Source organism: Schistocerca piceifrons, chromosome 1, assembly GCF_021461385.2.
Source record: "Schistocerca piceifrons isolate TAMUIC-IGC-003096 chromosome 1, iqSchPice1.1, whole genome shotgun sequence".
Classification (NCBI taxonomy): domain Eukaryota; kingdom Metazoa; phylum Arthropoda; class Insecta; order Orthoptera; family Acrididae; genus Schistocerca; species Schistocerca piceifrons.
Genome location: NC_060138.1, coordinates 41,701,087 through 41,713,870, shown reverse-complemented (window position 1 = coordinate 41,713,870; position 12,784 = coordinate 41,701,087).

Below are 12,784 nucleotides of genomic sequence, written 5' to 3'. Positions count from 1 at the left end.
ATCTTATAAGCGCATTCCTGTCTTTCTGGTCCACAGCTGAAAGTGTAGCGCCCGCATCTCGTGGTCGTGCGGTAGCGTTCTCGCTTCCCACGCCCGGGTTCCCGGGTTCGATTCCCGGCGGGGTCAGGGACTTTCTCTGCCTCGTGATGGCTGGGTGTTGTGTGCTGTCCTTAGGTTAGTTAGGGTTAAGTAGTTCTAAGTTCTAGGGGACTGATGACCATAGATGTTAAGTCCCATAGTGCCCAGAGCCATTTGAAACATTTTTTGAAAGTGTAGCGTCTATCCGCTTTACACTAATTAGTCGATTCGTTCGATGAAAGCGTTCTGATTGTACTTCAATAGCATGACGACAACTAGCTTATGCTACTGCTATGTATTTATCACACACTTGTACAATACCGCTAATTAATATCTCACCAATGACGATGCAGCATCAAATCAAGTTATATGATGATATGAATCTGATTGTGTGGAAAACGTGTACTAGTTCTCATTAGGTTATTTGATTCTCTCCATTTTGTACTAGGCAATGCGGTTAATTGCAGGTTTATTTAAACGCTGGAATCCTTATAGCACCCAAAATTTCAACACCAACAATGTTTCTTGTTGGGAATGAAATCTTTTACTCTGTGGTCAATATATTCTGCTATGACTGTATGTTTCAGGTCGAACGGGGTACCCAACGGGGAATCGAACGTAGATTCATTTCTCAGCTAGGTTGAAATACAGGAATCTGTTGTTCTAATTCCGTGACGGAATAGTTTTAGGGTAAGTCGTTTCCGTGGCCGTTTATAGTAATAAAAGTTAAATTTCGCTTTTTCACCCTTCAAAGACAGCACTAGAACGTACAATTAATTAATAAACGTATAAATTTACTGCCAGTTGCAACTACAATGTGCATACGACCTTTTTGTTTGGAGTCCTTGATCTCTTCTACAATAAATTTGTTTTGCTAAAAGTTTTGGTATTTCTAACTTTGCTTAATCATTCACATGAAATATAATTGCCTTTACGTGTACTGGCCTCGCATTTAGAAGGGCGACGGTTCAAATCGCCGTCTGGCCATAGAGATTTAACTTTTTTTTGGATTATCTGAATCGCTTAGGACAAATGTTGATTTGATTTTTTAGAAAAGGACACGGCCTATTTCCTTCTCCTAACCGAGCTTGTGGTTCGTCCCTAATTATCGTCTTCGACGGGACGTTAAACCCTCCCTCCATTTGTTTATCTAAACATGACTACAAGACTTGATTCTTGTTCTTGGACACGTTTCGCTTCGTCTAGTTTAGAAGCATTCTTAAGTTATTGTTGATTGGGCCGTGTTTGATAAATTGGATCAGTTTCTGAGTTGGGACACTTCACAGTACATTCGTGTGGCTGGTGTATGCGATGAGCTTTCATTGCTAACAGGAAGGACAATCAGTGAGAATGTTTGGCAAATAAATCGAGCAAAACATTATTGTTGAAACTGAAAAGATTTTTATACAATTCTAAAAAACAGATCTCACTTGTAAAGAAAATTATTAGTGAGTTTGCAGGTTGAGGTTTCTTGAACACTGGCCCATATCTCTGTATGAAATCGAACTGTCAGTGCAAAACGATCGATTTTTTAAAAGCACGAAGTCCCTCGTAAGCTGTTAAATATCCTTCAGCGGGCAGACCTGCACCAAGGCGGCCGGACCTGCCACGTAAGGGGCCTCCCGGCCAAGGACGCCAAACGCTCATTTCCAATTTCCATAACAACCATAATTTCTATTCAATATTAAATTTTGTATTCCAGTACATTACAACATATGCACTTAAAGAACGTTGACTAGCCGTCAATATGACTGCAAAAAGGCGTTCTAAAGGCTATTTAAAAGGAAAATCTGATTATCAAGTAGCTGCTCTTGTGCAGTATACCCGCCGTTGGACTCATGAATGTCACTGTACGCCCTCTCCATAGGTCCGGTCCGGAACCACCGCTGTAAACTAAAATCTGTACACCACCTCGACAACCATACTGATTTCTTCACTCTAAAGGTGCAAAAGTAACAACTTTTTCCAGTTTTCTCTTCATCGATCTTGAGAGAATATGTTGAGGAGTGGAGCATTCTCCCTCCCCCCCCCCCCCCCCCCGTCCCCCACAAACACATTCCCTGCGGCCCCACACACTCCAGTAACGAAGAACAGTTTTGAAGAAATATTTGCAACTGGTTAATTAGCTGGGCAACTAGAGGCCAAATAAATAAATAAACAAGTATTTGGGACAATTTGCTTCCACATTCATAGTTTGTAAGCCACTGCGTCATCTGTGAGGCAATACAAAGTCGAATTACGCGACGAACGGAACAAACGAATGAACGAGTGATTAGTCCTCCCGTCCTCCCAGACAGCTGATAAACTTGGCTTATAAACAAACCAACAGGTACGCGATCACTAGGCTGCAGTTGCCGTTTCCAGCAACCGTCGGGTAAAAAGAGTTAATTTGACATTCCGGTTGCTTTTTAGAGGGCAGTAGCCTACGGACGAGGTAAGAGGATTATTTTGCCAATGCCTGAAGCAGAAGTGCTGCTTAAGTCCTTGAAAAAGTGTAATTTGTTGGAACTACACTACTAAAAGAAAAACAATGAATTCATCGACAGATCTAGAAATAAAAGCATAATTAAACTTCGGTTTCGAATTCTTATCCGTATTATTATCTCACAGATTTGTAGCGTATGAATCCTCAATCACTTAGTCAGACCTAGGAACTTGAGCATTTAGAGCAGTTGATGAAACATTTGGCCAATGTCTCTTGCGCAAAAATCCCTCTGGCAAATAGTATGAGGTTCTTTTGACTGTTCTTCATAATTCGTAATACAAGGCGTTTCAAAAAGATTCATATTTTGAATGAAGACAGAAGCTAGAAGGAAATTTTCACTATCTCAGAAGTCTAAACAGTTTTTATTTTTAAAGGAACTCCCCGACTTCACAACGTTGTGTCTTTTAGAAGCCTGTACATACACCTATAACTGTTAGAAGGGGTGTCGCCGGCACGGTAGCTCAGCGTGTTCGGTCAGAGGGATAGCTGCCCTCTGCAATAAGAAAACGGAGTTAATCGAACTTCAACGGATGTCTTACGACACATTAACTCATTTATAAATTACGCAGAATTTTAAACTGTTTTATGCATGGAAGTTCGATTCTTTAAAGAATCGGTGGTGTACTGGTTGTTGAGAAATACTCTTTTTACCGCCATTCGCAATGTTTTCGTGAAACTGTCATCTGCATTTGACGTTACTATGAAGATGCTTGCCACTGAAAGACGAGTTTTCTTTAAACAGGAGACAGCTTTTTCCAAACCATAAATGAACAAACTGGATGCATGTTAGAAACATCATTGACACTGGTGTAAACATTTTCACATCGTAAACCGACACGAGATAGGATTGGCGTTCAATAAGTAATGGCATTTCAGGATGAATCTCTAAGGAACGTACAGTTAAAATTTGAGCCATTTTATACGGATAGTTATTTAAATAACTGCAGCCTACGATGTGAATCCGGCTGAAAACCGGTTTTTGCGGCTTTCTGCACACCTGTTGCAAAAGAACCAACTATTTCCTCAATTTGTCTGGGCTGGAGGAAGTATGTAATGTTTAAAATTTGACCCTGCACTGTAAGATAGCTACGGATAATCGTTCTTCCGATAAGTAATCAAATGGTCACTAGGCCAAGGGCTATCCAAAACACTTGATCCCTTATCTCTCTAATCAATATAACCCGAGATATGATCCACTGACAAATCGCATTTTCGCGTGGGGCTTTTTGGAGCATGTTGTCGCCATTGTGGTGTTCAGTACAACACATTTTTTTTCTCTCGGCGAGTTTCGGTTGGAAAAATGCAGAATTGTTGTGAGGCATCATGAAATATTCCCGCTTCAGCTCCTATGTTTTCACGAAGCTTCGGTAGGTGACGGCTCTGTACGTTGACTTAAAAATGAAGCCTGTAACCCAGGTGCGTTCCAAGCAGAGAGCTGTCATCGAGTTTCTTTTGGCTGATAACCAGAGCGTGGCAGATATTCAGAGGCGCTTGCAGATTGTCTACGAAGACATTGAGTCGTTGGGCGAGGCGTCTGCCATCATCGCCCAGGAAGGTGGCGCAGATCTCTCCGATCTGCCTCGTGCCGGCCAGCCGCACACAGCCCTGACTCCTGCGTGCGGCCACTCTCATTCGAATTATTCGACGGATCACAGTCGAGCACCTCGCCGCTGACTGAACCTCTGTGTTGGAAGTGCTGACATACTCGTCCACCTGTTGGGACATTCAAAGGATGTTCTTCCGCATCCAGTCTACAGCCCGGATGAGGGAAGCAGTACGCGGATGATGCAGCGAGACCTTGGCTCCGATGTCGACCAGCAGAGTGGTACCGTGTGGGCACACAGGCCATCCCAGTGAGGTGGTTAAGGCCGCCGCATTGAACGGAGATTATTTTGAAAAATAGAATGTCGTAGCCAAAATAGTGCGAAATAATAAGGTGAATTGGAATCTAGAGTAAAACCAAACTGCAGAAAGCCGCAAAAACCGGTTTTCGCGTCGTAGGCTGCAATTATTTAAATAACTAACCGTATCAAATGGCTCAAATATTAACTGTACGTTCCTTAGAGATTCATTCAGAAATGCCATTTTCCGCTACCGAGATCCAGAGGTTTCAAGTTACTGTAGGTATGCACGTAATATCCAGTATGAAGCGTAAATGTAGTTTTAACTGACGTAGTGAACGAATGACAAGGGTTCTAGGATCATTGCAAGGGCTCTGAGGTCACGAAACTATGTTTTTAGTCAGCATTTTTTCACGAATAAAACTTTGTGACGCGCTGTCTCTGTATAACTGGCACTTCAGGCCTATCCAAATGTGCCCAAATGGTATTGCATTGGCAAAAAGACGGGTTACAGCGGATCTTAACACGCCTGAAAAGAACTTAAAATGACTGCCAACGATTACGCAAAAATGGAAATATTAGAAATTCAGTAAAGCATTACTAACAAGATTTCTATTTTAAGATACAAATCATAGGTCGGGCGTGTTCGACTAATAGCGATTAATCAGCAAAGTATGCAGACAAAGCGTAAAGGGTAGAAGAAAGATGAGAGAGTGGCAGCGGAAGGGAAAGAGAGAGGAGACAGTGATGATGGGAGTGGCAGTGAAAGAGAAAGAGAGATGGGTGAAGACAATAGCAGTGGGAGCCAAAGAGAGATGAGACAGTAGAAATGAAACAGAAAGATGAATGGTGACCATACATAGGCTTGGGGGATCTGAACTGTCCAAGCCAAGCAGACTTTAGTACGTAGGTAAAGGTGAGAGCGCGTTATGGAGAGAAATTTTAAACAAGCGGGTACAGGGGAAAATGTAAGTTGGAATCCTCCGTAATTTTTGGCAGTGGGAAAAAAGACAAAACGAGACAGTGTAAATGACAGAGGAGACAGAAATCATTTGGGATAAAAGGAGGCAGTGGGAGAGAGACGTATATATACAGTGGCAGTGAGAAGGAGTTGATGAGCATGAAGGCTAACCTACAAAGAGAGACTGAGTAAAAGGATTTTAGAATGTTCTGTGTTAAAAGAACGCGAATATGTTCTCATGACAAAAGTTTTGATGAGAAAGACGAAATGAGGACTGTGCAGCTAGGTCCCCACTTTTCTGTGAAAGTGTTTTAAAGAGGAACATATTCGCGTTTTTCCGCTGGCTGATCTTTCTGCTCGAATGATCCGATGAATTCGCTCAAATTCACATCACTTGTGTACACTTCGCGCAGCTTGTGTGGCATTCACGAAACCTTTACTGCCTCTCCTACACACGATTTTCATTATTTACTTTCCGTAACATTCATATTTCGGTTGGAACACACGCATTCGAATGTCAGTAGCCGGCATTTCAAAATGTGACAACCTGCAAACAATGACTCATCCACACGGGAGTTATCCATTTTAAATACTGCTTATAAAACCTATCTATCAAAAGGAAACTCCAGCCACCAGCACAAACACTTTTACGGAAGGAGCAATGCGACTTTCGTAAAGACAGGTATTGGACAGATGCATATTTGTTTTACGACTACTGGCAGAGAAGAGAAAAGAGTTCAACAAGCCACTATTTCTACTTTTCCTAGACAAGACCTACGATAAGATAGGTCGGATGAAATTATGGGAAATACTCACTAACTACAATTAACACTAAAATTAGTATAAAAAAAGAGTCATTGACCGTAAATCACGCACTAAAAAAAGGGTGCGGTTTCTCACAAATATTTTAGATGTATTTGTATACCAACAGAGTTCTAGAAGAGTGGAATTCTGAAAGCCCCAAGAAGAAGGAACAGATTTAGCAATTCTTTTTTACTTACAGACGACCACGTTCCCTTAGCAGACAGTGAAAGCGGCCTCACTAGTCACCAGGGTTCAGTTCGGAGTGGGACTCATGACTGAAGACCATGCCACTCCAGTCAACGAGACTCCTGCCCGAAGACGTGTCTGGAGATGCTGTGGGATACCAGCCTGAGTGTCGGCTGCCATCCGGCCCGACAGCCGGGAGTAATGGTGTGAGGTGGCATTTGTTTTCATAGCAGGACCTCTCTGGTCGTCATCCGCGGCTCTGTTGCAGCACAGCGGTACGTCGACGATATTCTACGCCCCGTTCTGTTTCCCGTCATGGCAAGCCATCCTAATCTTACATTTCAGCAAGATAATTCCCATCCGTACGCACCAAGAATTTCTGCTGTTTGTCTTCGTGTTTGCCAAACCCTACCTTGACCTGCAAGGTCGCCGGATCTATCTCCAATTGAGAACGTTTGAAGAGTTATGGGCAGGACCCTTCATCCAGCTTGGAATTTTGACGATCTAACGCGGCTGTTTGACAGAATTTGGCACGAAATCACTTTTGGAGAGCATCTAACAACTCTGTCAATCAATACCAAGCTTTTTTGCTTGCATAAGAGCGAGGATCGGTCCAACGCATTATTGACGTGCTCAGTTTGTGAGGCTCCTTCTCTTGAATTAGTCGGCGAATTTCTATGAAATAGTAATCATTTGTTTCTCTGTGTATATACGTCACATCTACCGATTTCCGTCCCATTTGGGTAATTCCTTCGAGGTGCGTCACTTTTCTTTCTTAGAGTGTGTTTATATGAAACAGAAGATGGGGAAAGAAAGGGAAAGGAGGTATTGCCACAATGCCCAGTGTGGCTGGAAGTCACGAATTTTCCGCCCATACTTTTCATTTCTTTCCTCACCGCCTATTTCATATAAATATTTCTACCAGCCGTGACATCACTTGTGACAGAGTAGACACCTCTCATGTACATGCTGATACCAATTCTGCCTCACTGACATTGTTTCCCTTTTGTGAAGTGTACAGCTTTACATTTCTGAACATCTAAAGCAAGTTTCCAGTCTTTGCACAACTTAACAATATATCAAGATGTTACTAAATACATGTTGTGGGCTTTCTATATAACTACGCACCCACCAACTCAACGTTGAAATATTAAACGTTTTGGCCGGTTTCGTTGTCTAGGGGCTGGGATACGTAGGTGCCGCATTACAGGCCAGATACTGCTGAGTCTACAGTATACGATAAGAATACACACATGAATCGAATGGCCGAAGGTTCCCATCATTCGGCAATTGCGAATTATGAAAGTAACATATAAATTTTATAAATGAAAGATTGCAATTAAATAAAATCTGCAGGTACTATCTTAACGACATTAAATGATAAGCACGATAGTAGAAGTACTTTTGAGAATGCGGTATATTTCTGCAAATCACTTATTGGTGTCGATGGTCCAGCTATTAAATAAATTATAAACTGAATAACAGGGAAACAATAGATTCAAATGGCTCTGAGCACTATGGGACTTAACATCTATGGTCATCAGTCCCCTAGAACTTAGAACTACTTAAACCTAACTAACCTAAGGACATCACACAACACCCAGTCATCACGAGGTAGAGAAAATCCCTGACCCCACCGGGAATCGAACCCGGGAACCCGGGCGTGGGGAGCGAGAACACTACCGTACGACAACTAGATGCAACAATAGATTCCTACAACACGTCATTAGTTATGGGCAACAATACAGCTCGCGAGACATTCACTTCCAAACGCATCCTACGTCTTCACTGCAGAAGCCACGGAAATCTCACAAGTGCACATGCGACTGTGCGTCCGTCGCGCCGTACTCCGAAGTATTTCTATGAGCCGCGACCAAGCGCAAACCGCTCCTCACTGCCCACGTCTCTGTCGCGACTTGGGCGTCCGCGCGCCGTCACGTCCAGCACTCCCGTGTGCAGTCCGTACACTTCCAGAACTGTCCTCGTGTCCTCTCTCGAAACGATCCTCCTCCCCCACTTCCATTCAGTCTCACCATTAACGAGCGCTCTGTTTGGCTAGAGGGCTCCCTCCATGTCTCCAAGCGAACGTACACTCACAAACATATTTAAGCACATACGAAATACTGGATTTACATTTAAATACTTAAAATTAAATAAATATTCCTACGGCTGGACCATAAACACACTCTAATACACATGATTAAATACATAAACAATTAAATAAACATATATCAAAAGAAGCAAAACGTAGACCAGGAGCTTAATGTCTCTGTACTTTCTAACATACAGTAAATATTTAACTAATTTCTTCATGAATAGTATACATCGGATATAAACAAAGACATAGACGAATAAATATATTTATAAGCATGCTGCTCATGTATGGAAGTGAAACATGGACCGTAACTAGTTTGGACAAGAAGAGAATAGAAGCTTTCGAAATGTGGTGCTACAGAAGACTACTGAAGATTAGATGGGTAGATCATATAACTAATGAGGAGGTATTGAATAGGATTGGGAAGGAGAGAAGTTTGTGGCACAACTTGACTAGGAGAAGGGCTCGGTTGGTAGGACATGTTCTGAGGCATCAAGGGATCACAAATTTAGCATTGGAGGGCAGCGTGGAGGGTAAAAATCGTAGAGGGAGACCAAGAGATGAATACACTAAGCAGATTCAGAAGGATGTAGGTTGAAGTAGGTACTGGGAGATGAAGAAACTTGCACAGGATAGACTAGCATGGAGAGCTGCATCAAACCGGTCTCAGGACTGAAGACCACAACAACAACAAGCATGCTGCTACCGTTTTTTCGTGTAACTGTGGAGTACTTACGGCCTGATGCGATCGATAGTAATGGGGCACTTTGACCTCATATAACTCATGTACTATTCAAGTTACATGCCTGTAATTTATACCAATTTAGGTTTACACTAATAGCTTTCTAAAGACACGGCGATTGACAAAATCGGATGAAGCGTTTATACTTTGGAAATTCGTCGCTGGGTCTTACTTGTATACTTTGCCATGAGAAACTAAACTTTAAACTAATAAAGATATTGAAAATCTTATCACACCATCAGAATCGTCGTACAAATAATAGTAATGTACATGTTTCTTTTTGAGTGACCATGATTCATTTGGCTACTATTAATTTCTATACGAACTGTGAAATGTGTGCCATCAAGGTTTCACAAAGTCCGCTATCTTTGGCACTCCCGGCGTGCCTCCTTCATCAACACAGCGCCACCACGGAATTCGCAGCCGCGCGCTCCGGCTGGACCCCTCTTGCTTCGGCCAGCGCCCGGCACCACGTGGTCGGCCTGCCTAGCGGCCCGCGCCCGCCAAGCAGCGCGTGCGGCCAGGCCGCTGCTTCCTCCCAACTTCTAATTAAAGGGTGCGACGACTCGCCCGCTACCTCACAATCTGCACCTTCTATCACGTTTTTCTTCATTACACTCGTAGTTGACTGCATCATTTGTGAAAAGTCTGAGGTGACTGTTAATATTGCCTGCAGGTCATTAACAAGCAGGCAAGGTTCCCAACACGCTCCCCTGTGGTACACCTGAAGTTATTTCTACATCTGTCTCTGACTCTCCATCCAAGAAAACTTGCTGCGTTATCCCTACCAAACAATCGTCAGTCAAATCACAAATTTCCTTTGATACCGAATATGACAGTGACAAGTGTCGGTGTGGTAATTATTAAAATAACTTACGCCAAATTAAGAAATACTGCTTCTACGTAACTGTCTTGATCCGTGCCCTTTAGAGTGTCATGTGAGAAAAGCAGAGTTGGTGTCCGCATGGCCGTTTTCGAAATCCGTTATTTTTAGCGCAGAGATGCCTCACATCAGGTTGAGCTCAAAATATAAGATTCTACAATAGATCGAACTCTCCTTATACAGCGATGACAAAAAACATTGTGACCACTGCCCACCGCGACGTTGGCTTCCATCTGGCGGCGTTGCGGACACGTGACGCGGTAACCAAAGTATGTAAGCGGAGCTGACACGGACGGGCGATCACCCTAGCGAAAATATGGACAGCAAATGGGGAAATCCATTGAGATAAACGACTTTGACAAATGGCAGATTATTATTACGGAGAGCCTGTGAACGAGTATCTCGAAAACGGCGAAGCTGGTCGAATGTTGTCGTGCTATTGTCGTGAGCGTCTACGGAAAGAGGTAGGCCAGTGAGACTACAACCAGGTGCTAAATGGTTGAACGTCCACGACTGTTCACAGAACGTGGGAGTTTGGAGGCTTATCTGCTTTCTAAAGTAGGACAGATGGCGATCTGTGCATCTCTGCTGAAAGAGAACAATGCTGGTGCACCCACACCGTTCGTCGTACATTGTTGAACACGGAGCTCCGCAGCAGACCACCGCTACGTGTTCACGTATTGAGGCAACGACATCGTCATTTACGACTGCAGTGGGGCACGGGACCATCGGGATCCCGGGATGGGTCACACGAGTGACTTGTAAGCAGTCTCCTTTGCAGACTGATCGCACTTCCCCGGTATTCTACCAACAAACCGAAGGCTACCACCTGCTTTACCCACGACTAAGCCTGTGTGATCATTCTATTTCAAATCACTACAAAGTGTTACACCTAGGTACTTGTACGAGTTGGCCGATTCCAGTAGTGACTCTCTGATGTCGTAGTCATAGGATATTATCTTTTTCGTTTTGTGTAGTCCACAATTTTTCACTTTTGAACGTTTAAAGTAAGTTGCGAGGCTTTGAACGACTTTGAAATTTTATCAATGTGTTGACTGAATATTTATGCAGCTTCATTCAGATAGTACTTCATTACAGATAACTGCATCATCTGCAAGAAACCTGATATCACTATTAATATCATCTGCGAGGTCATTAATATATAACATGAACATGTTGCGTCCACCATACAAAAAGGCCTGAATCCAGTCACAAATTTCACTTGATACTCCATATGATCGTATTTTGACAATAAGCGTGGTTGTGTACTGAGTCAAATGCTTTTCGCAAATCGAGAAATACTGCATCTACCTAATTACCCTCACCCAAAGCTTCCAATATGTCATTTGAAAAGAGTGCGAGTTGGGTTTCACATGATCAGTGTTTTCGGAATCCATGCTAGTTGGCATTGAGGTCATTCTGTTCAAGATACCTCATATGTTTGAGTTCAGAATATGTTCTCAGACTCTACAACAAATCGATGTCAAGGACATTGGACGACAATTTTGTGGGACTCTTCTACTTCCCTCCTTGTAGAGAGGTGTGACCTGAGCTTTTTTCCAAGAACTGAACACGGGTTTTTGTTCGAGGGATTTACGACAGATTATAGCTAGAAAAGGGGCTAAGTCACCGCAAATTCAGTATAGAATCTGACAGGGATTCCATCGGTTTTATTCAATTTTATCGATTGGAGCTGTTTCTCAACACCACTGACACTAATGCTTACTTCGTTCACCTTTTCAGCGGTACGAGGATTAAATTGGGGCAATTCTCCCGGGTTTTCTTTGTTAATGGACATTTGAAAGCGGAGTTAAGCGTTTCAGGTTTCGCTTTGCTAGCCTCAATTTCATTTCCTGTGTGATTCGCCAGGAACTGGACACTAAATTTGGTGCCACTAACGGCCTTTACATACGACCAGGATTTCTATATAACATATAATTATTATATGTATTATAGACAGTGTGTGGTGTCACCGCCAGACACCACACTTGCTAGGTGGTAGCCTTTAAATCGGCCGCGGTCCGTTAGTATACGTCGGACCCGCGTGTCGGCACTATCAGTGATTGCAGGCCGAGCGCCGCCACACGGCAGGTCTAGAGAGACTTCCTAGCAATCGCCCCAGTTGTACAACCGAATTTGCTAGCGATGGTTCACTGACAAAATACGCTCCCATTTGACGAGACGATAGTTTAGCATAGCCTTCAGCTACGTCATTCGCTACGACCTAGCAAGGCGCCATTATCAGTTACTATAGATATTGTGAATCATGTACCCTCCAGACCGACGTTCACCATTAATGGATTAAAGTTAAGTATTCCACCAGCTACGTCCGTTTTTCTAAATTCTAACTTCCTTGTTCTGTTCCAGACCTCACGCCAGCCTGCGTGAGCTAAAACGCATGCCTTTCGGCCTCCTCTAGTAACACGGTGTTGGCTCTCCTGCCAATCAAAACAGAGTGAGTCACTATCTATTGCCACCAAGAATAACTCCGAAAGTATGATGGGAGCTGAAAAGTTTGTGGGACAAAAGTTGCATGGAACAACGGGGGGTCATAATACGAGGGCCGTTCAGAAAGTAACCTCCGGTTGATTTAAAAAAATACACCAAGTTAAATAAAAATATTTTAATATATACATCTTACAACTACATCTTTGCACTATTTTTCTACATAGTCTCCATAGCGATTGAGGCACTTATCGTATCTCTTCA